The sequence below is a fragment of the Myotis myotis genome, unplaced genomic scaffold (genome assembly GCF_014108235.1).
Source record: "Myotis myotis isolate mMyoMyo1 unplaced genomic scaffold, mMyoMyo1.p scaffold_m19_p_11, whole genome shotgun sequence".
Lineage (NCBI taxonomy): Eukaryota > Metazoa > Chordata > Mammalia > Chiroptera > Vespertilionidae > Myotis > Myotis myotis.
Window position 1 is genome coordinate 22,413,481 of NW_023416315.1, and position 26,583 is coordinate 22,440,063.

Consider the following 26,583-nt stretch of genomic DNA (forward strand, 5'->3'; position numbering starts at 1 on the left):
CACGTAGTCCGTGCGTGGCTATGGGAAAGGCATGACTCGAATGCCCCGTGGTTCTAATGAGTCGGATTTCCCTGTGTTTGAGAGCTTCCTCTAACCTCAGACCTGAAGTGAAATTCAAGGACTGTGAGAACAAAAAAATCCCACAAGTCCTCTGTGAAGTGAAACCTGGCTTCTCCCGCAAGCAGGAGAATTCTCAGATGACACGGGTTATGTTTTTCTTCCTTGGGCTCCACTCATCAAAGCGTTAATTCGTCTTAGACAAGCTTTACCCAGCCGTGGCACCTTTCATCTCCGCTGCCGAGGCTCTCCATAAACAGCAATTATGTCTCGTCACACCCTTGTTAGCCCATTTGATGGAGAAGAAGAGCGAGGCAGAGCAGGATTTCATAGCTTACAGAGGAGCCAGCAGGGAGGGAAGGGGCCCGCCTGCTGAGTCTGGCTCTGTCTGTCTGTAACTGAAAAGCAACAAGGAACTCATTCCACTCCAGGGTCACAGCTCAGTAGATTAAATACTCTGGCTTCTTGGATTGGTTTTCTGACCAGCTGCGTTCACAAAGTGGGCTTTTAAACATCCACCCTAGGGAATAGGAGGGGACTGGGATGAGGTTCTGGAAATCTTTCCCCAAACACTCCCCTTCTCTTTGTAGGTAAGATATGGAAAAACTGCCCTGGCCTCTCTGGGAATGGGAATAGAAAGGAATACGGACCATATCTTCAGAACCAAACATTGGGGTACAATTGTGTGAAAAAAATATGAGTGAATTTATAGAACTGACGGAGGAGAGATTCAACGTTAGGGTTGTAGTGGAAAATCCTGAGTGCGTGGCCATCCTGGGCCCAGGAAGTGTCAGTGTCGTTAGGAGCATTATAAGCAATAGACAAGATTTTGGAGCTGCCACGGTGAACAATATGGCATCAGCAAAAGTTGGGTGTGAGCTGGGGTGGGGAACAAAACTTGCATGACCTTCAAAGTTCAGGCAAAAGAGGAGTTTGATGACAAATTCATGATGCGCATTGACAGAAGTGGGAAGAGGTTCTGATCATCAGATTTATTTATGCAAATATGTGTATTAAGCTCAATTTAACTGCCGATGATTAAAGATTTTCTGGGTTTCTGCTATAAGTAACCCATGCTCATGAGTAATCATCATTTTGCCTTTACCTGCTGATGTTTGGGAAGCCTTGATAATCACACACACACACACACACACACACACACACACACACACACACCCCTCTAGCTCCTCTTCCTTGGAGGCCCGCTGGGTTCTTTCTTTAGCTGAATGACTACCACGTTCCCTAGAAGAAAGTAGCCCGGGTGCTTTGGGCTGAGGAGTGCGATGAAGGGGTGGGAGAAGTTCTGCAGAGGAAGAAGGGGTCATGGGTGAAGGTGGGCCTAGGGAAATCGTAGGATTAGCACAGTTGTCACTAGTTGTTCCTTGGAGGGAACACGCACAGACTCTCAAAAAATACATTGGGAGGTACTTTTCTAATTTGCCCGGGAGAACAGAATTGCTTTGGACTATGTGAATTATTACGGTGGTAACAATGACGAGGCTGGTGAAATAATTATACTGATAGTAATATCTACTTTTTCCTGAGTACCTACATTTCAGGCATTTTCAACACGTTAATTCCTAAACATCTTTTATATCAGCGTTGCAAATCCACTCACACCAACACACTCATATTTGCAAGGAAATGTAGTATCTTTATTTCTTTATAACTGACCTGGTCTTTATCTCCATTCCACCAAGTATACAAACACTTCCATATTTAAGTCTAAACTTAGTCCAGTTCAATAAACAAAACCACCTTTTGGGGATAAATCTCCTATCTGTTGGGTAAAATGGTCTGTCTCAGTTCCTCTTTACCCCAAGAAATCTCCCAAATGCCATCTCTGTGGGGCTACATGGCCTGTGAAACCTCATGGCCCTGGCCTGGTATTGTGCCTTGGACGTGTGCTTGTTGATGTCCAGTGAGCGGTGGTTGGCCCAGCTCCATTCCCCGTTCTGCTAGTTCCCTGTGCTTAAATGTCACCTCATTCAGGGCGTGGTGGCTCTCTCTGCCAAACAAACCTTGCCTCATCTGGGGAGTATGATGGATCGTCCTGAAATTTTGGCCGTGACTCCCATGTGGGACAGCTCTGCCCCCTGACCCACAGCTACAGAGCCTCCTCACCCCACTGTGGAGCATCTGAGAACTTCTGGGTACTGTCTAAGCTAGGAGGCCTTCCCTCCACCCCATGGTCCTCCTCCCTCTCAGAGTGTAGGTGAGAGGGGACTGCAACACCAAGTCTTTTTAGGCCTGTCCTGACATTGTGCTCAGCTCTGCCATGCGAGCTGTGGCTCTCTCAATTGCTGAGAATTTTTTTTACTAACTCTGTCTAGATTCCCCTAAAAGCTCCAATAAGGGGAACAGCATTCAAAACAGATGGATGGCATTCACCTGTCATATTGCAGCTAAAAGTAAAAAAGGGCAGGGGATAGTAAGATGCCATTGTTGGGATAATACCAGTGGATTGACACATTCCCATTGTGACTCCAGTGAAAGGGAGAATGTAGAGCACAGCTGGCCCTGCCGTCCAGCGTGGCAGGGAGTTCTGGCTGTTCATTAGCACAGTTGGAGCTAGAACAGGAGTGTGCGGCGGCAACCTCGAATACAGAGGAAAAGGACACACAGTGCAAAAGGGAAAGCTAGACACGCTTAGCGTAGGATAATTGGATCAGTGCCGCATGTGAGGGTGACCCTCGCGTCCACACAGGAGAGGTAAGTAAGGGAGGTTCAGGCCAAGATTCTGCTGGAAAAAGACCAGAGCTGTGTTTGGGTGGAGCCTCTTGACGTGCCTTTCTTTTTAAAGTATGGTTTTCAATTTAAGTTGACTCTTTGAACTGTATCAGAATCTTAAGTGGGATTTCGAGATCCTCTGAATAATTATTGGAAGTTCTTTTTTTTTTTTTTTAATATTTTATTGATTTTTCACAGAGAGGAAGGGAGAGGGATAGAGAGTTAGAAACATCAATGAGAGAGAAACATCGATCAGCTGCCTCCGGCACACGTCCCACTAGGGATGTGCCTGCAACCCAGGTACATGCCCTTGACCGGAATCGAACCCGGGACTCTTCAGTCCGCAGGCCGATGCTCTATCCACTGAGCCAAACCGGTTAGGCCTGGAAGTTCTTGAGGGTTCATTTCCATCGGGGTCCATCTATTCCCAACGTGCTCCTTTGATGTGTATGTGGGTTTTCAGTGATGGAAGAGGAATCGGAGAGTTTGGCTGAGTGGTCAGGATGTAAAACGGTGTCACCATAGAAACCTGAATCTCGATGTAAACAGTTTGCCTGGGGCATGTGCACACTTAGCTTTGGTTGATCCTTGACCTTCAGAGGTCCTGGACGAGCGGGTTTCTCTGTCTCGTGAGGGCCATGCTACTGGAAAGGACCGCAGCAGGACTGGCTTGCTGTGTCCCAGGGAAGCCATTTCTCAGGGCCCATGCGGACTTATTGACGGTGGGACCCCAATTTATTTAGGGACCAAAAATCAGCAAATATGAAGTATTATTATTTTATTTTAAAATCCCGATTTCTTGAGGGGAAAAGGCACAGCAGGAAGAACATAATGGAACCTCTGGGTTGTGCCTTGGGCATATTTTAAATGAAAAATTACTGCCATCATAAAATTAAACTCTTTAAGAAATGTTTTTCGCTTCTAAATTTTAAAATTAAGTTTATTGGGATGACATTGGCTAATAACGTTATATAAGTTTCTGGTGTACAATTCTACAATCTGTCACCTGTATATCGCATTGTGTGCTCACCACCCAAAGTCCAGTCTCCCTCTGTCACCATAAATTTGAACCCCTTTACCCTCTTCATCCTCCCCCACCCCCCTTCCCCTCTGGAAACCACCCTTCTGTTGTCTGTGTGTTTGGTTAAACGCTTTTCAGCATCTCTTCTATCACAGGGGCTGCAAAAGGAGGGTGTTCTGTCTCTTCTCACGATGGGCTTGTTTCATTATTAACAAGAGGTGGTCCGTTCAGCTTTAACTTCAAGTGCCCAGAATTGGAACTTTTATCTTTGGCTGCTTCTGCCAATTGTAGCAAAATCTGCCAACGAGCAGGGTTTCCAGTGAGGACTAAGGCTGAGGTAGTATCTTCTATAGTAGAATCTTGGTGTCATAAGATTTACTAGAAATAGGTATATTAGACTTGAACGCTGATTTTTTCAGTAGATATAGAAAAATTTCACTATATTTTTCCACTTAAAAATTAAGGAGGAAGGAAGTTCTTTGCTTTTGGACACAAGTGTTTTGGGATCTCTGGGGACCAGCTGAGAAAGGTTTTCTTTCATTGGATCTGAAACGTATTGGCTGAGAACAGAGGGAGCGCAGTTCATTTAGGAAAAACAGAGACATCTGCTGGTCGGCTGGAGGATTTACTTTTCCAGATGCCTCAGGACCCTGAAGGGGGAATATTTATAAGACAGGGACAACACTGTCTCAGTTTATGATGTCTCCTTTTAAAAAGAGCAGTTGTGTAATCATGGAATAAAAACGTTCACTAAAAGGGAAGAAAATGTACACATTGAGTTTACTGAGCTATGATGCTTGGTAAGACTTTCTCTTGACTGCACCTGGATCAGAAAGCCAGGAGTCTTTCCCGAAAGGCACGACTTTGTCCTCTGTGTTCAGACTCCTTAGAATCCGCAGCCTGCAGTGAAAGGCCCCGTAGGGAGCAGTGCTGTGAGGAGGGGCCGATTCCTAGCCTCGTCAGTTGTGAATAGGATGTGTTTGGCTGGGGTCTAGCCCAGCTTCTCTACCCGCCTGCTTCTTAACTCTCAGGGTGTTACCTCGCAAAGGGACGAAGCAGTGTCTACTTCTAGGACTGTTATGTGGATTAAGTGAGATGTTTTGATGCAAAGGTCAGCCATGGGCGAGAAAGGCTCCCAGGACCCTCCTCGCCACAGTTTCCATCCTTTTGGTTGTTGTTGTTAATCTGCATCCAAGGATATTTCCATTGATTTTTAGATAGAGTGGAAGGGAGGGGAGCAGACAGAGAGAGACAGCAATGTGAGAGAGACACATTGATTGGTTGCCTCCGCGCATGCCCTGACCAGTGAGGGGGATCGAGCCTGCAACCGAGGAATGGAATCAAATCCGGGACCCTTCAGTCCAAGGGCCGATGCTCTATCCATTGAGCAAAACCAGCCAGAGCTGTTTTCTCTTCTTTAGAATGGGGACAGTTACACTCCCTCCCCGAGCTGCTGTGATGATGCAACAAGATCAACAAGGTGAGCTCACGGCTCTCAGCACAGGGCCCGGGTTGCAGGAGGACCCAGCAGGGTTGCTTATTCTTTAATAGACTGCCTCACAGATGTGTCTTCTTTTCTCCCTTTTGACCGCCTCCAGGCCTGGGTTAATGCAGGCCCCTGGGCCTTCACGCTGCTGCTCTCTCCCTTTATTCTCATAGGTTGTTGCTAACTGAATGTCCTGTATGCTTAGTTCTTGGTGGGCTATTTCCTAGTCAAGAAACTAGACAGGCTTCTTAAATAATCAGCCAAACTCCCTCACCTGGGTCTCAGTCCTGAATGGCCTGACTGTGCCTCATGTTATCCAAACGTACTTCCCACGAATCCTGGGTACACAGTCTCCATTCCAGGCAGGAAGGCCTGAGCACATCCTCTTCATTCAGCCCCCATGCCCCCACCTCTCATTTTTGCCTATACTTTATGATGTAGCTCAAATCCCACCTCCCATTCTACAGCCTAGAATGACTTTTCCTGTGGGGCTAATGCATATTGCCCTAACAGTCCTAAATTCTTATTGAAAAAAAAAAAAAAAATCCCATCCAACAGCCATTAGTTAGAATTTACTTGTTCTTGAATTTTTCTAGTAAGTTGTGTGAAATAAGGGCCGGTGTTAATTCACCGCTTTGTGCCTCAGTTTCCTCCTTTGTGAAATGGTGATAATGAATAGTTCCTGCTTCATTGAATTGTTATGAAGATTTAGTTAATGTACATAAAGCAAGTGCCTAGCACCTAGAAAGTATTCCATAAGTGTTAGCTATTATTATGAGGGGCCAATACAGATTGTTTGTCAGCAATGTTTCATAGAGAAGCCGTCAAGCACGAGACTTGGGCCCTTCAGAGCCATCTGACCCAACATCGTGTATCTTTTAAACAGGACAGTAATTCATTTGACAAATATTTATTGAGTGCCTACCATGTTCCAGGTACAAACTGTACTGTGGATGCTGGTCTTAGCTTTGTTTATTTTTTGCTATGTGGCAAATCATACATTCACATCCGGAATACACAGGATAGGTCAAATATCTTCATCAAAGAGGCTTTGAATTCAAGTCTTGGCTCCATTCATGTGACCTTGAGCAAATAATTCACCATATGTGGCCTTTAGTTCCTCCACTGTCAAATGAGGCCTGGATATGTGATCTCCTGTCCTGCCCTGACACTCCGCTAAGTGTGTCCTCTGTCAGTCATTTTACCTGCTGCTATTTAAGAAAGGGCCTCTGAGGAACTCCCTGACCACATTAATATCACTGCCCTTTTAAAACTTAAGGTGAATAGAGGAAATTTGCCCTTGTTCCCAAATGGTATAGGCCAGGAAGGGACATGTATACTTTTATTCATCTGTCACCTCCCTCTTCCTATTCCCCTGTTTTCTGCCAGTCCTTAATCTAATCACACACATGCACACACATACATGGACACACAACTCATGTATGTGCTCCTTATACAAGACCCTAAAATATATATATATATTTTAAATATATATTTTATTGATTTTTTACAGAGAGGAAGGAAGAGAGATAGAGAGTCAGAAACATCGATGAGAGAGAATCATCGATCAGCTGCCTCCTGCACATCTCCCACTGGGGATATGCCCGCAACCCAGGTACATGCCCTTGACCGGAATCGAACCCGGGACCTCTCAGTCCGCAGGCCAACACTCTATCCACTGAGCCAAACCGGTTTCAGCCCTAAAATATATTTTTGAAAAACTGTCAGTGCTAACACCCTCCTAGTCCTGTGCACTTGCTTCATACCTGCTTGCCGCCTGATCGGAACTGCCCCCCCCCCCCCCGCCCCCGCCATCATGGGGATGGAATGCTTTGCTTTGCTAGTGGTATCCAGGTGTGGGTGGGGGTGAGCTCCGCCATCTCCCCCACCTGAGTCAGAATTTCTGGTGACCCTTCTGCACACTGAAGCGGGAGGCTCACAAAGGCCGACCCACCTGTGTCAAGCTCAAAACTACAACTGCACCTGGCTAGACGAGGCCCTGTTCACGGTTGCTTCAGAATCACAGCTTCACTGAAAGGGCAACAGATGCCATTCAGAGCTGCTTGTTGGGTGGCCTGACTTACCCATGCAGACGTGCCAGGTGCCAGCTCCCCGTCACTCAGTCCTGAAGCATGGTGTTCCACGCACACACACGCTCGACGGGCTCAGTCCCCAGTGGTGTCTTTCCCTTCTGGTCTTGGCCTTCATAGTGTGTGGCTTCCCTTTGAGGCTGGCCTAACTTTGCAGATGAGACCTGCACACCTGGGTTGGTCCAGTTGCTTGGTTTTTTTAGGAAAAGGTGGCTGTATTCTGGGAAGCAGCATATTCTAGAGCAGATTCTAGATACGTATTTTTATTTTATTTTTAGAGAGAGGAAGGGAGAGGGATAGAGAGATAGAAACACCGGTGAGAGAGAAGAACATCAGTGGATGGCTGCCTCCTGCATATTCCCTACTAGGGATTGAGCCTGCAACCTGGGCTGTGGTCTGACCGGGAATCCAACTGGCGACCTCCTGGTCCCTGGATTGATGCTCAACCCCTGAGCAACACCAGCTGGACTAGATTTCAAACTTTTGGTCATGACTCAGTGTGAGGAATCCATTTTATGCTGAGACTCAGGTTCATACACACATGTATAAATTTGCCCAGTGAACAAACAAACATATCTATAGCTTTGCTGTTGATCTTTTCTATTCCATTTCAGAAAAAAAGACAGTTTTTAGGTGCAAAATCCAGGTCTAGAGTCCCTGCCAAGAATCTGATAGAAGCTGCCCTTCTACCCTTCATCATTTTCAAATGATTTCAGAGTCCACAATCTCCCTAAACCATCCACGGAGCCCAGGTGATGGGGTTTTTTATGTGCACTCAAGGAAGCACCCCATGCCACTAGTGAATCAGGGTGACATGAGGTGAGGCTGGGCTTCTTGGAGTAAGATATGAAATTATTTTTAAAGTATGCCCTCTCCCTGCCCCCCAAGCACCTTCAGAAGATTTGGGGCAAGGTGGTGGTTCTCAGCCTTGGGGAGAGCTGAAAGCTTTTCAAATGATTTCCACCCTCCGAACCAACCTGGGGGCGGGGCAGGGCACCTTAGTGGACGCAAAGCTGAAAATCTTTCCACTGTGAATAGCAAAATACTTGCAGTACATCCCGCAGCCACCAGCATGTGGTCACACCATGGCTGCAGCGCTGGTTCCACTTGACCTGGCTGCACTTTCCCTGGGGGCCTCCCCGATCGCCCCTCAGCCCCTGGCTTCCCCTTTCCTCAGGTCATGCCCTTGCAAGGCACTTAGACTTTGCTACTTAAGGTTCTGTCCCTTGCTCTCTTATTTTAACTCACGGGCAAGAGGCATGGCAAGTCCTAGCTGTCAGCCTGCATTTCCCACTCCTAGAAGATAAGCTAGAAGGTCGGCTTGAGGGCAGTGTTGCCCAGCCACCTGAACGACCACAGTTTCAAGGGTTCACGCTGTGAGAACCCTTAGGAGCTCCTTACCAGACAGGTTGGGGTGGCTGAGTTGGTGTAGAAGGAACCCTTGGTGGTGGGTGAGCTGCGGACTGGATGCTGGAGGCAGTGGCTTACGTTCTTGGCCCAGTTAGTCAGGTTTCCCCCAGGCAACAACCACTCTGGGCACTCACCTCAGTGCCCATACAGCCCCCAGGAAGATTCTGTGTCAGCTCCTGGCCCTTCAGTTTGCACCGGGGGTGGAGGCTGTCTGAACCCCTGGACACAGCAGAGGAGCAGAATGCAGCCTTCTTAAAGGGGAGCATGTTCTCGGTCTGTTTTGTGTTTTCTGTCTTGTGATTGTTCTCTCCCCTCAGTCCCCTCCAAGTCTGAATGACTGACAATCTTTTTTTTTTTTTAAGTGTATTAGGGCAGCTCTAAAGGGCTCCTGGTCCAGATTCCTTTAAAAAAAATGTATTTATTGATTTCAGAGAGAGGAAGGGAGAGGGAGAGAGGGATAGAAACATCAATGATGAGAGAATCATTATTGGCTTCCCCCTGCACGCCCCCCACTGGGATGGAGCCCGCGACCCAGGCATATGCCCTGATCAGGAATCAAACAGTGACCTCCTGGTTCATGGGTCGATGCTCAACCACTGAGCCAACTGGCCAGGCTGACAATTTTGTGTTCATTACAAATATGTTTCTGAGCCTAGCAGATTCATCTGCTTGTGATGTTTTCTCTTTGTACCATGTCCACCTCACAAGAACACATAAAGGTCCTTGTCATAAGCCTTCCTGGGAAGGTGGGAGGATACCTTTTATTGTGGATCCAGCTAGGATCCCATGGCTCTCCAGAGCCTTTCTGTGCTATTCCCGTGGTAACTGCACGTGGAGAAGGAAAATATTTGGCAGGTGTTTAAGGAATAGCAAGATAGGTAGAATGCCTGGCCATTATCTTTACAGAGGTAGAATTTTCCTAGGGACTCCCCCCCCGCCCCCTTTTTTTTTGTCAGTAGGCTATTTTTATTTTTATTTTTTTTGCCAGCTAAGTGTGTATATATGGGATGTATGTTATTTTTTTGCATCTGGAAAAAATGATGGGATGCACTGCTGGATCCTTATGTTTTTTATTTTTGCTGTCCTCCGATTAGGTCAGTTTATAGATAGACTTTTATAATTCCCAGGAATTCCCTTTCATGGGGAGGGGAAAAAGTAAAATGAATTGTTACCCTGGGAAATTATTTGATATTCCCACATAGCTTCAGAAAGGAAATGTGAACAATGAGCATCTGTCTTTGATCCTCCCCTCCCCGCCCAGGGAAACATCTGTCAAGATTGGCTCTCAGAGGTGGCCTGCCATATCTTTCTATTGACACACTGCTCTCGAAACTCATCAATATTTGAACAACATCCCAGACTGCATCGTGTGTGGGAAGTATTATATTTGGCTTCTTTGTCTGCCTCAGAGGAGTGGCTTTAGGATGGATGGATGGATTAATTCAGAATGTGAAGGCTGGTAATGAAAGTTTGGGGGGGCCCCGAGTTCGGAATTCTGTGCAGACCTTTCGCTGCTGAACCGTTTGGCGGCTCTGCTCACTCCACGTCGGTTTTTAAGGACTTGTGCTCCTTTACAGATTACAAGTCCTGTTCTTGCCTGAACAGAGGAAGGGAGGGGTGAGCACACAGGCACGATAAAGCGCACGGTTGCACTTTAAGGCAGCCTTAATTCTAAAATCTAGAAGACAGAAGGGTAGTATCTAAAGTTGTATTTCAATTTAGTTTTCTATGTAATCAGTCTGAGGACAGTGCTGTTGCTATGGTGATGTCTCTTACATGTTTGGGACTATGATCTGAACTATGATGGTATATGATACCGAATACCATTTTTGAGATTCTACCATACAGTAAGAAGCTACCCAAAGTGATCTCTCTTTGTCCTTGCAATAACTCTCCAAGGGTATTATCTTCACTTTGCAGACTGGGAAACTGAGGCTAGGGGAGATGATGACGCCTGCCCCAAACCACACCGCTAGTGAGTAGCAGAGCAGCATTTTCACCCTGCACCACCAGAGCCCTGCCAATACTGCGCATGCGCGAGGTTGGGTGGGCAGCGGGGAGTGGAAGGTGCGGGGCTTGGGAGCCTGGGTTCTCCTTTGACTGCAGTGAGTGGTCTGCAAAGCCTGGTCTGAGCCATCTCCTCTTTGTTTTCCTGTCCGTTGTATTGGTTTCGAGATCTTTACTCCCTGAGTGATTTCTTCAACGCGTAGTTAAGAGATCTTTGCTGTGATGTTTATGACATGCAATGGTTCATGGGACTAAGAAAAAAAAAAGCTGGATAACAGAGCAGCAGACTGTTTGCAAGGAGCAACATTTAAGAAATTGTTACAGAAACACCCGGAACATGGAGAGTCATGTGAGATGAAAGAACCCCATCCGTGGATCTGGGCGATGTAAAGACTTCTGGGCTGTAGTAACAAGCCCCCCACTCTGCTCCTGCCTCTGCTGCTTTCTCTTTTTTTACATTTTATTTTCAGTGCATTCTTTGAGATCCCGCTTCTATTTTTAATAATGTTTTACTCCATTAAAAATGGTCCTTCTTTTTTCTATCAGACACGATTGACTTTAAGTAATTAGGACGGAATACTATCTCCGAGGATACTTTACAGAAACCTGCCATGACATAGTTTCTTGGTAGTAAATGCTGTTGGGGAAGTTGGGGCTACCCCATTAGAGCTTATAAATTGCAATTAGAATCCTAAACAAAAGCACAGTAATGTAGAGTGAGTTGTGAGATGAAGATATAGGAAGAAGAGGAATTTTGAATTTGGATGGTCATTTTATTTAAAAAAATACATTTAAATAAAAAAGCATCATTTTCTGTCTGGTTGCCTAGTATTGTTTTGACCCATTTAAATTTTCTAAATACTGTAATGAAAGCTATCATCTGAAATACAGCAAGTTTAAGCTTACCCTTTCTTCTTCCTTTCTTCCTTCCTCCGTCCCTTCCTTCGTCTCTTCCTTTCTTCTCTACTTTCCCTCTTAATCACAAGGCACCATTCCCTGGTGTGAATGAGACAAACAGTTATAAAATATATTAATCTTTACATTTGTTTAGAAATATCATTTGATGTGAAGCTTCCATACTTTTCTTCCTTTATGCTAAAAAATAAGATGTTTATCTTGAAGCAAGTCTCATTGAAGTCTAAAAGACAGAGAGACATATTTTAGTTATAAGACATTTTTATAAAGACTCTGATAGCAAATGAATGGAGGGAAATGCTCTTTGATGCACTGTGGAAATGTACTGTTATTGTCTTGCTGTCAGTGTCACTTGGAGTGATATATAGCCACCTCTCCCTGGCATGGGAGATTAATGAAATGACTCTACTTTTGGCAACTCTTGCACACTGAGAGCGAGGAACGTCACTCTATGTTGATTTGTGCAAAGGGTGGAGCCGACTTTGAACAGGTCATCATAGCTTCTAGTCATTCACTTTGGTGACATTCGTGGTGCCTGTGCAGCCCCAGTCAATGCAGGCTGTCCCAAACCTCCTCCACCTCTTGTGTCTGTACCAAAACGACACTGTGACTAGGGTTGACTCACATCCATTATCAGATGATAGGCCCCTTCAGTGATTTTGTTTGGTAGTTACTTGGTGCTTTGATCTATCTTTAAAAGAATAAGTGTATACTGTAGTGTTTTGTTTTGTTTGCTTGTTTTTGATGTGTGTGTGTGTATTTAAACCAGAGCCAACCATTTTTTGGCTATGGTTTCGCCTCCACCTCTTTTAATTGTTCATGCTACCTAAGTTGCAAGGGTTCTCCTTTTGTAGCCATGGGACGCTCAAGGCGATGTGTTTGTGGTAGCTAAGAGAAGGGCTCTGGAGGAAGGCTGGCTGGGCTCAACTCTTCCCGCAGCACCACTCCATAAGGGTGTTAACAGTGATTACACGAGGCACTGTGCGCTGTAAAACAGTGCCTGGCAGAGAGTGAAGTTATTTTTAGTCATTCTTTTAAAAAACAAAACCTTCTGAACGTTTTGGTTCATGCTTTTCTCTAAACAGCCTAGATTAACAGAATCCATTGACCATCAGTGGCCACTAACATCACAGAAAGAGACAACCAGACCCCATGATGCTTTTGATGGAAGTACATGACACCTTTCGTAAAGTGATCTTGTCAAAAAAATCAAACTGGAGTCTAATCAGGCCTCTATCTAACTACCACTTCTCGGAAAATAATAGGGCATGGAGGGCAAAACCCAGAATGTGGGAAGCTCTAGGACAAATGACTCTATATCTTCAATGAGTGGGGATGGGGCCCTATAGACCTTATTGGACTTTGGAACAAACTATAAAGAGTCTTGAGGCCCCGGCCAGTGTGGCTGCGTTGGTTGGGCCTCATTCTGTGAACTGAAAGGTTGCCAGTTGGAATCCCGGTCAGGGCATATGCTGGGTTGTGGGCTCTATCCCTGGTGAGGGGCATCCAGGAGGCAGCCGATCAATGTTTCACTCTCACATTGATGTTTCTCTCTCTCTAAAAATCAATAAAAAATATATTTTAAAAAGCATTTAGGAAACAAATGGGTAACACTGAGTGTACGTTTGATGAAATTAAGAAATTATTGTTAATTTTTTTGTGGTGCTGATGTTTTTGGATTTGTTATTTTTTTAAAGCTCATTTTAAAATATGCACTTAAGTATTTTTTTTAAATTTGTGGATGAAATAATATGATGTCCACCTACAGATAAAACAAGAGTAGCCTGAGTTGGTAACTATTGCAGCTCCGTGACTGTAGATGGGGATATTATTATATTGTTCTCTCTACTTTTATGTATGTTGAAATCTTCCTTGAGAAGAACTAAAAATGAAGCAAAAGAAAGTAAAACAACCACCTCCAACCATAACAAAAAACTGCCAAAATCTAGTGGGCACTCAATCTAAAGCAGTGAACTCCCAGACTCTTTTAGCACTTGGTATTTTCTACCCAAATCACCGGGTCATTGATTACAAGAGGCTTCCTCACTCAAGTGGGTGACCGTACCCACATGGTTTATTATCTTTATCAGAATTTGAGAAAATGGCTCTTTCAGGTTGGTTTCTGTCACTGCCTCTGAGGGCAATACTGCTATCAGGAGTTGACAGTTGCTATTTGGCTCAAACTACTCAAGGTCATGCTCATTCCATTATCTTTCTAAGGCTGCAATTTCTGAACCCGCCTTTACTGTATATCAGGTGCTTGCTTGGTTGTCTTTTTATAGATGACATCAATATCAGGTGGCATATAAAAGCTTTCCCAAACCATGATTGCCTTATTAATCAATTTATAAAACTGATCAGGAAGATGCTAGGGGATCTGTTATTGTAGTAATTAGGAAATAAATCGAAAACCCCAAAGCCCACCTCTGCTGGATAAGTAGGCTTTTAAAAAGGGTGATAAAGTTCCAACAAACAAATGCATCTTATTATTTAATTTGCTCTTCTCTCCCTTGACCTATACTTTTTGCTCCATCGTGATGTCTCTAGTTAGCAACTAAAATTATTACTCTTTTCTGGGTGAGGAGGGTCGTAATTTGACAGCTTGGATTCCTTTTGTTGTTATTTTCTTCTGCTTGGGTACTCAGGGTAAAGATTTCAAGGTTATCAAAAGAAATCCAGATCAGATATATTTTTTCAATTTTTAAAAAGCCAATTCATTTGGCATAAATAAGTTTCTGTCTTTCTTTACGCATCACATTTAATCAAGATGGCCAACAGGAGTCCTCCAGAAATAATGATCAGTTTACCAGGACTCTGGACCCAAACATTTACTGTTTAAATGAAAAAAGAAACCCACCTTATTAAAACCACTATATTGGGGGAATTCTGGTTAGTTATTAAAAATCCATGGCAACATTAAAAATTAAAAAGAATTACATTTGATCAGTGAATGGTACTACAAGCATGATATCTGAAAAAAGAATGGTGTGAGGGTAATCATTATAATTCATTAAAAATTCCACCTCTTTTATGAAGGATATTAAATTTCAATATGAGGCTTAAGTAAGAGTTCCTGATCCCTGCCATCTTTGGAAGTTTCTAGATCTGCAGGACATTGAGTCACTCTCCTCCACAAAGCTTGACTGTATCTGTGTTCCTGGTTCCTGATATCAGACCAAATGCATGTTGGTGATGTCCTTCACCTCCGCACAGTGGTCAGACACCTGGATGGACTAGGAGGCTCCTTTCTCTAATTCCGCTAAATTCTACAAGAGCTGGTTTAAATGTTATTTCTTCTGTGAAGTTTTCTACTTTGCTACCACCTCCCACCCCGACCCCAGTGAATTATACGGTACTCATCCTCAGCACTTAATCCGCTGTATAAACAGCCTAGAGTTTAGATAATCCCCAGACTCATCCCTAAGCTCCCCAAGTCCTATGGGTTGCTCATCTTGGTTAGTCTAAGGGCCTTCATGGATATTTAGCCAATAAAGTTGTTTCCTGTTTCCACTTTGCCCTCCATTTCGTCTTCTGAGCCTCTTTCTCTATTTGCATTTGCAGGTTGCCTGTTGTTTTATACAGGGCTTTCCTTTCCATTTTTCCTGTAGATCTGATTCCAACCCTGAGAATGGATTGAGAAGCTCTAGCCTGGCCTGTTCTGCATAGCGCAGTGGTTGAGCATCAACCTATGAACTAGGAGGTCAAGGTTTGATTCCTGGTCGGGGCACATGCCAGGGTTGCAGGCTTGATCCCTAGTAGGGGGCATGCAGTAGGCAGCTAATCAGTGATTCTCTTTCATCATTGATGTTTCTGTTTTTCCCTCTGCCTTCCTCTCTGAAATCAATTAAAAAATATATAATAATAAAAGCGTAGTATGCTAATTAGACTGGATGGCCGAACAGTGGAACGACCATCCAGACGACTTTCCAGATGAAGCCGGGGCTGTGAGGGCCGAGCCCCTGGCACAAATTTTGTGCATCGGGCCTCTAGTGTGTATATATATATATATATATATATATATATATATATACACACACATACACACATATATATATTTAAAAAGCTCTCCAGCAGTTCTCAACCTGTGGATCGCGACCATCGGAAAACACATATAGCATATCAGATATTTACATTACGATTCATAACAGTAGCAAAATTACAGTTATGAAGTAGCAAGGAAAATAATTTTATGGGTGGGGGTCACCACAACATGAGGAACTGTATTAAAGGGTCGCCGCATTAGGAAGGTTGAGAACCACTAGCCTGAGTTACGGAGGTGGACAATTTAACTATGGTACCAAGCAGCTGTCAAAGTAATTTAAATAGTAATAGTATTTACATATTCCCCACTCCTGAGAGAGAAGAATCAAACCATTGCTCATTCCTCCAGAGCAGGCCTCTGGCTGACTCTGGAGCCAGGCCCAAAACCTCTGCGAGGCATGGGCCGCCCTCCCTGGCATCCTGAGGCTCCTGGAGTGGGAGGCAACCCGAGACCCGCTGACTGGCCTCGGAGCCCTCCGCACTCCGGCTCTGGGTGCTACCTTGATAAGAGTAGGATGCATAACAGGGCAAGGAAACGACGCCACTGTGTATTTCCCCAAAGTGTGTCACCGGATGTGACAAATGGATAATCTCCATTTCATACGTCTGGGAACTGTGACCCGAACAGAGTGGCTGAGTGCTTTACAAGAGAGAGGGCTGCTCAGGCCCACAGTCCCTCAGTCAGGTCTGAACCCCCCCGGCCTGCCCTGCCTGCGGGGCACCGAGGGGACGGCTGTTTCAAGGCTGAAGGTGGGTGCTGTTCCCAGGACCGCACGCCCATCCGGCTAGAAAGAGATAGAGCAAGGCCTCCACGTGTAATTTGCACACGACGCTGCCTACCAGTTGGAATAATCGCAGAATAAAAATTGCTTAGCCGGGAGTTGCTCTGCGCCACTGTTTAGCAGGTTGCCTCCAATATTGCATTTACAAAAATTACATATTTCATATAATCAGGCCTGTCTCTTACTTAATCATCCCACACATCATATAAATCTTGGAAATGGACAGGTCTATAAATCACTAGCATTTTTCATTTACCACTTATTCTAGGCCAGGCAGTTTCTTATTTAAATTGCCACACGAATAAATCTAATAATCCTTATTCACTTACATCATCTCAAACTTTAAATCTTATTCCGGCTGAGGTCATAAGTGAAATCAGGATTGAGGGCAGAACTAGCAGCTGTAACAGCTATAATAGCTTGCCAAATTATATTAAAGGACCCAAATAACATTAAAAAGACGAGGAAGCATTGAATTACATTATTAAAGCGTGATCTGCTGAATCAGGCAAATGCGGGGCTTAGCGGAGCTGCTGCTGCTGCGGTGTAGCTCCCGTGCGGGGTTCGTGCCAACCGGAAGGGAAACGCCCGCCTGGGCCGTCGTGTTTGCACACCTCGATGAATTTGTAGGTCAGGGTTGGCCAGCCCTGGCACTGTTGACACTTTGGGTTGGACAACTCTTTGTCGTGGGAGCCTGCGCTGTGCACAGTAGCAGGTTTAGCAGCTTCCCTGGTCTCTCTGCTCACCAGATGCCAGTACCACTCCCTGCCCCCGGCTGTGACAACCCACAATGTCTCCAGATGTTGCCACCTGTCCCCTGGGGGAAGAATCCCCCCTGTTAATAGCTACTGGTCCAGGTGATCAGACAGGATTGAATTTGGGCCTCTCCCAGGGAGAGCCCGGGGGTGTTCTGATGGCTCTGGTCTCACACGGAGACAGGCTTCATGCTGTGGCCCTTTCCTGAATGTCGGTGCCGCCAACTTTAGTGAATGGGCGGCGAGTCCAGTGTGGTTCTCAGATTAAAGGGGGGAAGATCCACAATGAGGAGAGTAGGGAGAACATTCAGTAAAGGGGACAACTCTCAGAACTCCATGTTCAGGACACTTTCCCCTTCCGATTACCACCTCGCGTCTCCACCCTCGGTAAGAATAGCCTTACCGACCTGACATTCACAGGCTCACGTTAGCGTGGCTGTGGGGTAAGGACAGAAATTTCTGCGGGCATCTTAAACGGTACAGAAAGGTCGTGTGACTTTGTAGTGATCAAAGGGAAATGGGGAATGTTTCTAAAAAGGACGTTCAAATCCCAATAATTGGCTTACAAGTAACTTCTCATTATCAGGCCCGTATGAGCGTGGAGGACGGGGATCTGGCTCCCTCTCTTATGGTTGGCAGATTGCATCTTGTGATAGTTGGCGGAGATGCCGATAGTTCATCTCCGCGCAGTGGAAGGAACTGGCTGCGGTTAGTTTTCCCAGAAGCATTCTGCCAGGTCTTTGACGGACTCAGGAGTTATTCCCCGTATAAATCATCCTTGCTCTGTCACCTTAAATGCACATGCTTTTATAGAAGGGCATCCATCCTGAATCACCCAAGCCTAAATAAAGCAAATAGTGCCATTACAATTTGGAGATGAAACTGCCTGACAGCTCTATGTCATGGGATGCTCGGGCTCCGTGCTGGGAGGCATTTTTAATTATGGGTTGGCCATACCTCAAGCCTAACTAATGGGAACGGTGATATAATTTATACTGGGGGCCCCAGAGACAGAAAGGAAACAATATCAGAATGAAACTTGTTGTGTCCAAGGACTGCCCTTTCTGAAAGGTTTTTGATCAGCATTGAGAAAGGCAAAGCCATTCCATTGTCTTAAACCTACGGGGACTTCGGAGTCACCGAGGTGTCCAGCTGATTCATTTTGTGTAGGGAAGAGGTTATGAATCCAGTTCAACTTTACCTGTAATTGTGGACCCGCATCCCATCTTTCCCCTTTATTTCTCTGTATGAAATATTATTTTCATTCATGTTCTCCGAAGATGAGTTTAGAGCTCTCAGCTATTTCATTTAGTCATCCTGTGGAATGATTATACCTTCTGGTACCTTCCCACCTAGTTAAAATGCTGCAGGATACCTGATATTTAAGATCGCATTATTACTTCAAAAATGAAGAGTATAAATCTTGCCCGCAGCCAATTTTCTACGCGTCCCCGAGTAGAAGGAGGCAGGAGGAAGAGGCAGGGAGTATGGGATGCTTCCCTGGTGTAGTTGGGCTCCATTGCCATGGTCAAGCCACTATCTCAATCTGCCTCATCTTTCTACTAACGATGACTATTGGCAGTGTTTGTCATTGGTCTTTTTGGCATAGTTTCTACATCTTAGTGAATCACATGAATGTGTTCTCTGAGTTCCAGCACTAATATTCTGTGACTCCAAGGCCTGGGCTAAAGAAGCAGAGATGGAGAGACAAGAATGCTTGGCCTCTATTTAGCAGCATCCATGGGCTCGTCTCAATACCTGGGCCATGAGCCCCTCAGCCAAGTTTCATGTCAGCAGCACGTTTTCTTTGAGAAAACCCTTTCTTAAAACGCACGTCCAGTGGCAAAGCCATGACCTTTTAAGGACAGCATCAAATACTTTCAAGCCGGACACGTAATTAGCCGTATAAACGAAACATTCCCTGAGTCACTCTCCCATCAGGGACGGTGATTGAGCTGGTGCTTCTTTTAGTGAGAGATCACTTTATGTCTCACATAAAAATATCTCACATTTTAATGCTCCCTTTTATTCTAGGAGAGTAAACATTTGTGGCCTGGTTTTCTCTGTAATCATTGATGCCCCCAACGGGATGATTTTCAGGCTCAGAAGTTGGTCACCTGAACCAGTGTGGTGAGATAACGCCCGTAGGAGATTTCACTCCAGCCCACAGAATGCGTGATAGCTGATAATTGGGCTACAGTGACCAGACTGCTTGCTACTGGGGGCAGAGTCTATGTCTTTTTCATGACCCATGCCCAGGCGAGGGCCTGCTATATATAACAGCAATGACACCTTTCATTAAGCACTATTACATATCAGGCACAGTGCTGAGAGCGATACATACATCTCATTTAAATCTCCCTGCAGCTGCAGAGGTCCTGGGCTGGTTGATGGCCTATCTACTCCTGAATACATTCTCTGCCCTTTCCTGCTCTGTTCTGTGTCACCTTCCCTAGGCTCCTAGGTAGGTTGAGGCTGGTGGGCAGGAAGGGAGAGGAAGGGAGGCTGTGTCTCCTTTCTTGGTCTGACACAGGTGTTGGCTGTGGGAGCAGCTGGGTCTCCTTCAAAGATCCAGCTCTACTACCCCTGGCTTCTGGGCTGGCATCACTACCTGCTCTGACACCAACGAGGGGTGGTAGTAGCTTCTGGACACCGCTAGATTCCGGTGATCGTACCATCCTATTTGGCTTCTTAGCCTTTCAGTCACCTAGACAGCCAGTTCTCCATGTTAAGTGCCCCCTCATTGAAATGTCTGGAGTGGTTCTTCTCTCCTGTCTGTAACCTGACTGATAGAGGTACGCGCTGTGGTACCCACATTCTCCATATGAGGAAACTAAGGCCCAGAGGTGATAAGAAACCTGCCTGGTCATTGAGCCCATGCCTCTTTACCATGAGATAACCCTACCTCATGTACTAATAGAAAGTCATCAAGTGATTACCTAACAAAGCAGCTCTTGAACCTGGGCTCACAGGGCTAAGAAAACATCTGCTACACCTGCGTCGTTGCTGGGCCCGTTGAGAAAACCCATGTTTTAGTTCTTATTTTCCCCCCTAGTGAATTGTGCAACTTTGAAGACATGCCTTAACCATCATACAACTGCCTTAACCATGTCACAGAATGATTCAAATATAAAATACAAGGCCAATAGCAAGTAGGACGTGGCAATTTAGGTTCTTCCAAGAACCCACAGGCGGGATCTTAATTGTGCCATAAAGTTTATGGGGCACCTGTGTAGGGGATGCTGTACATCTCATTTTGGTTCAACCACAAGTTCAACAAATATTTTTGAATGCCCGCCATGTGCCTGGCACTATTCTAGGCTCTTGGGGTTTAGCTGTGAACAAAACAGACAGAAACCGCTGCCCACAAATACAGTCCACTTTCTGTTTTGTTGTGTTTTGTTTTAAACACCCACAATGTTAAAAGATACTGTTCCTTAGAGCCTCAATGCTAATGTAAAGTCTCAGGTACCAACTGGACTTAAAAAGGTGTCATATGGTTGTTGGCCAAGAGCATTATTTCTAAAGAGTGTAAAAGCCAGATAATAATACATGGATGTACCTGTGGGTTAAAAAGGGAACAGAAGGTATAATGTTGTCTGCCGAGGAGGCAGTACAGTGCAGAGGTTAAGAGCATGGACCTTGGGGTCCGGCTGTCTAGGTTCAAATATCCGTGGCACTCCTTACCAGCTCTCTCACCTCGGGCATGTCACTTAACTTCTCTTGGTCTCAGTTTTGTCATCTGAAATATGGGAATGGTGATACTAGTAAACCTAATGTATGGGGTTATGGAGAAAATTAAATGAGAAAACATGTGAAGTCCTCAGAATGGTGAGAACCATTAACAAGTATTTTCTTTCACTTCAGGACGATTAATTGTGAGCAAATCTCATGGAGGTCCTGCAAGCCAAGCTCTTAAAGCTTTAAACAGGCTAGTTCCATTAATGTGGAATACGACGATTTTTCTGAAAATCTTACCATTTGCATTTCTTTCTTGTCATTATTAGAAAATGTTTCTGTCTTTCTCTCCCTGTAACTCCCATATCCTCTGAGCTGTAACTCAGCTGTAACTCCCCTTTTTTTGAGGTATTGGCACCAATACCTTCTGAATGTCTTTTTATAAGAGCCTAGGCATTTGGGACCCCACTAATAAGGTTTTTATTGTAATTTAGCTCAGTCCAAAGGGTTTTTATTGAGTGTCTACCATGGGCAACTGGATTGCTGAGGGAGTCGTAGGGACTGACATACACTCAGGTGTATGATGGGAAAGGGAGTCCAATTTAGTCATCAGGTTAATATCCAACTGTCTTTAACCATCTTCTTAATCTATATTTGCTCATTATTTTTTTTACTTCATTAGTAATCCACCTTGCACTATTTTTTCAGCCATCTATTCAACAATCAACACCTATATGTATTAAGCATTTCACAGGGTTCTTGGGGATACAGTGGTGAGCAAGCAGGCACAATTCCTGCCTTTCCCAGCATCTGAGAGGTTGGGTAGCATAACTGGTTGCACAAAAGAACACTCTCTTGCATAAGAGGAGAAATTCCCTGCCCACCACCCCCCATTGGCTTATGGGATGACCCACTGGGCTTACGGAGAGATCTCTCCGCTTCGGGGAGCCTCATGAGACAGCCAACAGGAAAGGGAACTTGGTAGGTCTCATGGTCCTCAGAGGTCTTTCTTTCCTGGGAGCTGGTGGAGGGAATTCTGCACCCACCCATGCCCCCAGCTGCGAGGAAAATGCAGCGGCTTTGGAGGCCACTGCGTTCCTGGTGGTGGATGAAGGGCACAGGAGCCTTGAAGCAGCTGCCGAGGCCAGATTAGTGCTGATGGGTTAGAGCGGAGTCTGTCCGTGTGCTGGAATCCGGTAGGATACATTAATCTCCTTGGGGGACAAATGAAATTAATCCTCTCTCCAGATGGCAGCAAAGTGACAAGATGCGGAGATTAAAAGAGATTGTGAGGTGGTACGGGTGACAGCACCATCAATCGGGTCACACGACCCAGCACTCTATTTTCACCAAAGGCAAATGGCATCATCTTGTTTTTGCAAGTCCGATGAGTTTGGGGTTCTGGAGAAAAGTCCGTTCCTACTAACTTTGCTTAGACTTAATTCCTTTAAATTTCAGAATTTCTGTTTATGAGAAGCTATTCTCATAGATCTGTTAAATACCATTAAGATATTGATCTTGTGTCAAACTCTTCCCTGATGTTATCATTTTTATTTTTATTGACTTTTATAATACAGTGTGCTTTTGGGTCCCAGGGGGAAGCAGACTGTGACATGGAGATTGGCGTGTGGGAAGTTTACTGGGAGCGCTCTTAGCGTGGACACTCATGAAGGGGAGGGACGGAAGCAGGACTGGGTGGGGGGAGGTTGGGCTGCATTGCAGCCACTATGCTGGCTTCCCTCAGCTGATTCCATGGTGAGCTCTGGAGCTGGGATGACCCTTCTGAGTTGTCCCTATTTGTGTGAAAGGGCTGTGTCTTTATACTGCCAGGTCAACCAGTCACTGATGCAAGCTGCCCCAGGAGGGGTCATGACCTCAGACAAGGTGGCTCAGCTGAGGCAGCTGGGAACTGCCAGCCTACCACTTTCCCTGGGGAGTGAAACCTCGGGTCCTGGAGGGGAATCAGGGTGGCACAGTACAGCACTCAGGACCAACACTTAGCAGAGGCCTTCAGGACAACCTACACTTCTGAAACTTCCATGACTCCATCAATGACTTTACTATGACCTCACCCAAAGCTAGTCATCCCTTAGTCATCGCTTAGTAGCATCTGCCAGTAGCGTCTCCATCTTTCTCAAGAATCTGCTTCTGTTCCTAACCTTCTTATTCTTCCCTCTCTTTCATTGGCCTCTTTCCTAACCAATAACCATGCTCGTGTCTCCTGAGCTTTATTCCTGGAGCTCTTCTTCCAGCCTCTTCTCCCTTGGTTTTTCTCAGGCATCTCCGTGGCTTCAAGGACAAGTCCTCACAAGAAGGAATTCCAATCCAGATGGATGTCCTCCGCTCTCTCCCAAGCTCCAGTCTCGCATCCCCAATTGCCTGTCCACTTCAAACTCGGATGCCTCAAATCGTGCTTGCCTTGTCTCTCAAACCAACTGGCCTTCCTGACTTCCCGACTTCTCTTTTTCTCCCTGTTGGACTGTTCTCCCAGTGGTTATGCTTGAGATCTCTCATTCATTTTGAACCTCTTCACAGACCTACCTCATGTGCCATCTTGTCATCACCAAACCTTGTAAGTTCCTTGGTCAGAAATAACTGCCTTTTTATTCCATTGCCACAACTGATATTAGTGCAAGTCATTATCACATCGTATCTGGACTACAGCAGTAATAAAGACAATAACAGTGTGACTTTGGAGACATTCCTTCATTTGTGTAGTATTTACTAGTATAAGCACCTGGCACTGGTCTGTGCACTTTATATATGACATTGACACATTCCTCACATCTCTGTGAGGGGGCACTGTTCTTAAGTCCATTCTACAGATGAGAAAACGGAGGAAAAGAGGCTTTAATAACATAGCTGAGATCACACAACTGGTAAGCGGCAGCACCAGAATTATGAACTCGGCAGCTTGGTTCTACAGCCTGTGCTCTTAACCATTAAGCTAAACTGCCTCAAGCTGGTGCTTGCCTGCTGGGGAGGTCTTCTGCATCATCATCATCCTCCTCTTTCTTGCACACTGCGATCACTCACTCCTCCTACCTCTTGTAAGTTTGATTTGAGGTGTATCTCTCTGTTTTCCGAGGTTAACTGAAAGCTCTCTGAGGGCAGAGGTCATAGTTATTCTTTGAACCTCATTGTAAATAGCAGGAATTTGATAAAGTTCATTGATTAGATTATTTGCAATACCGTGTCAGTAGCCTCCTGATGGGCCTCTCAGATGTCACACAGGCAGTTAATTCTCCCTCTTGTACAGGGTGACCCATTTAAAATGGAAACTGTATTTACTTAATTCTCTGTTCAAACTCTCTGGTGGGTTTCTGTAAAGTCCAAAATTCCTACCGTGCAAGATTCTGCATCACTGGGCTCCTTTCAGCCTCATCTTCCAACTCTCTTTGCCTCCCTCACTCTAGGCACCTGACATTCTGGCGATTGTGCCAACATGCCCAGTGCAGCCACCTCTGAGCCCTGACGCTTGCTCTGTGCCCTGCCTGGAATGCTCCTCCCACAGACTTCCCTCCTTCATTCAGCTCAAATGTTCAGTCTTCTGTCTAAAATAGCATCCTCTTCCCATCATTCTCTATTCCCCTCCGCCTCCCTGCCACCCCCGTTGTATTGATCACTATTTGACATTATATTTCACGTTTGTTTACTTTCTGTCTCCCCTTTTACAATGTAAGGGTTTTAAGAAGGTACCCTTTGCTTTGTTTAACATGTTATCCCCAGAGCCTAGCACAGTGCCTGGCACATAGCACGCTTCAACAAATATTTGTTGTATGAATAAAAGATTAGGGGGAAATGGGGACTCTCAAAATGACTGTCTGGGTCCTGAATGGTCTTCCTTCTGCAGCCAGCAGGGGGCTCTTCTACTCTCTCTAGAATTCAGAAAAGCGTGTAAGTACTACCTTCTGAGTAGTTTACCTGAAATTCTACTGTCTCATGAAACCAGAAATACCACCTTCCCCTCCATCCCTTCCAAGTAGGATTTTACCAACCCAGGCAAATATTGAACTTTATGTTAGCAAACAGGTTTTACTTTTCATAGGTGGTTCTTCAAGGATTTTTTTGGTTTTGGTTTTTGAAGGGTGTAAGGTTTGCTGCTAGAAATGCCTCCTTTTTATTCACTTGCAAAGACACATTGTTGTCATAAACAAAAGGTTTGGAACGATAGCCCAGCAGTAATGTAAATTTATGTAGGTGCTTAAGCCCCACAAATTACACAGCTGGCTGCTTGCGGCCAATCCATTGCACTTGGTGTCTACAGCCTTCTGACAGGGAGACGTCACTGTCTCTCTATTTTTCTGAACGTCTTCTTGCCAGTAACCTGGCAATAGCATATATCTTGTTGAGAACAGAGGCCAGAACTCTTTTGGTAAATATAACGTCTGCTTTTGGAAAATCAGTCTTCCCTTTACTTAACATAGGGTGGTTTTAAAGTTTGTATCAATTTAAAATTTGAAAACCCCCCCACTGGACGACATTGCTAATGCATTTGAATGGGCTTATTGTCTCTTGTCCATTTCCTTCAGATGCTGGCAGGAGCGCCAGCCTCGTTGCCAAGACCAAAAGAACTCTATATGATGGCGTATTCTCTGCCAACGCAAAGTAAAGCCAGCTTGGCAACACTTAGCCGTTGTTGTGAAGGCCCAGGCATCATAAGCATATTAATGTGGCTAATATTCTATTACTCATGTCTGTTTCTGTACAAATGATCCTGAATTTTGTACACAAGAAAATTCGCCTCCCTCGCGTCAGGCAGTAGTTTCCTGGAAAAACCACAGTAACCTTCTGTAAATGAACCAGAGTAAATGGATTCTTGTAAAGGAAGGAGCAAAGGAGAACTCACTGGGAGTGCATTGCTTACCTTGATGGAGAAGGCAACCTATCAGGGTATTTTTAACAAACAGAATCCCTCGTTGAAATCGTCAGTTTCCAAACTGCAAACTGAATTCAGCACACACACACACACACACACACACATATATATAGTATAGTGTATATATAATTTTTTATACATTATATATTAATTAATATATATTAATAAATTATATATATAGTGTATATATAATTTTATTTTTGGGAAAAATGCTTGAAACTGCTGACTCTAGGCAGGTAGAAATGAACCTATGGGCTGAGGACTCAGGTAAAGGTGTGTGTTGAGTCTGATGACCTAACTCAGCAGCTATGGTTTAAAGGAATTCCTTGGAATGGAGTGCTGCTTATCTGTGTTAAAAGAAAATCATATGTTTTGACAATTGATAATGTTTGCCCAGTGTGGGTGGAGATTCTTACCCGGCAGTCAGTGTGTGTGGGCAACAATTACATCAATGAAAGGGGCCCAGCTCCTTCCGTGGAGAGCTTAGCGAACTGTGCAGACAGAAGAGGCACACTACGCCAAAACCGGTTTGGCTCAGTGGATAGAGCGTAGGCCTGCGGACTGAGAGGTCCCGGGTTCGATTCCGGTCAAGGGCATGTACCTGAGTTGCAGGCATATCCCCGGTGGGGGATGTACAGGAGGCGGCTGATCGATGTTTCTCTCTCATCGATGTTTCTGACTGTCTCTCTCCCTTCCTCTCTGTGGAAAATCAATAAAATATATATTTTTTTT